Source organism: Etheostoma spectabile, chromosome 21, assembly GCF_008692095.1.
Source record: "Etheostoma spectabile isolate EspeVRDwgs_2016 chromosome 21, UIUC_Espe_1.0, whole genome shotgun sequence".
Lineage (NCBI taxonomy): Eukaryota > Metazoa > Chordata > Actinopteri > Perciformes > Percidae > Etheostoma > Etheostoma spectabile.
Window position 1 is genome coordinate 20572901 of NC_045753.1, and position 855 is coordinate 20573755.

Consider the following 855-nt stretch of genomic DNA (forward strand, 5'->3'; position numbering starts at 1 on the left):
GTGTGTGTGTGTGTGTGTGTGTGTGTGTGTGTGTGTGTGTGTGTATATATGCATCTCCCTTCCTCGCTATATTTCCCCTTGTGAGTGTGCAGTGGTGAGGCAGGAGGAGCAGGGTGGCGCAGGACATGGTGGCCAAGGCAGGAAATGCTGCAGGAGAAAGCAAGGTGGTGGTGGTGATTGTTCCTCTATTCTGCCCCCCCCTCTTCCCACTTCAGTTTTTAGCCTCTTTCTCATACTTTCTCCCTTTCTGCCTTTCTCTGCACTTTTTTCATCTCCACTGAATCTCGACTTCCTTCCTCCATTTTATACCGGCTGTTCACCTTCATTAGCTGCAGCCCGGCACCCATACCTTTCCTCATAATTTCCCCCCTCTGCTCTCTGCTGTTAAGTGCTGAGGCCGGCTCTTAAAGAGATGCGCTTAATTCCCCTGTTTTAAGCTGAAACCCTCAAACTGCGCACATTCTCCTAAAATGCAGCTAGAAAGCACCAAGACCAGTTTTCTAACAGTGAGTAGTTCTGAGGTCAGGTAGGAGCAGCACCATGTCCCAATTAACCCCCAACCTCCAGTTTTTAACACATAAAAGCATATTAAAGTACATTTTATAAAACCAAAAAGCTCACCACACATGGCTCAGAGGGAAGAAAAAGGCATTTAACCACAGTTACAGACTTGTGGCTGTTGGTGTATAAAATATTCAGCAGTTCATCAATAAGCTACAGCTGCCTATGAAGTAGAAGCAAGGGGAGTGGGGGAGTTACAAAGTGAAGCCAAAACTAAAGTCAACCAAGGGATAAAAGTTCCACTATTGAGATCATAGAAGCTGCTTCTGGAAAGTTTAGTATCCCGTTAGAGGG

At 46.1% G+C, this 855-nt stretch overlaps 1 protein-coding gene and 1 long non-coding RNA gene across 9 annotated transcripts in view; one reads left to right on the forward strand and one right to left on the reverse strand.

Moving 5' to 3' along the window:
• Positions 1-855, reverse strand: part of LOC116671258 (uncharacterized) — a 10485-nt gene that overhangs the window by 8579 nt on the left and 1051 nt on the right. The gene's annotated exons all lie outside the window — the stretch shown is intronic.
• Positions 1-855, forward strand: part of kcnc3b (potassium voltage-gated channel, Shaw-related subfamily, member 3b) — a 46596-nt gene that overhangs the window by 4696 nt on the left and 41045 nt on the right. The window lies entirely within an intron of this gene.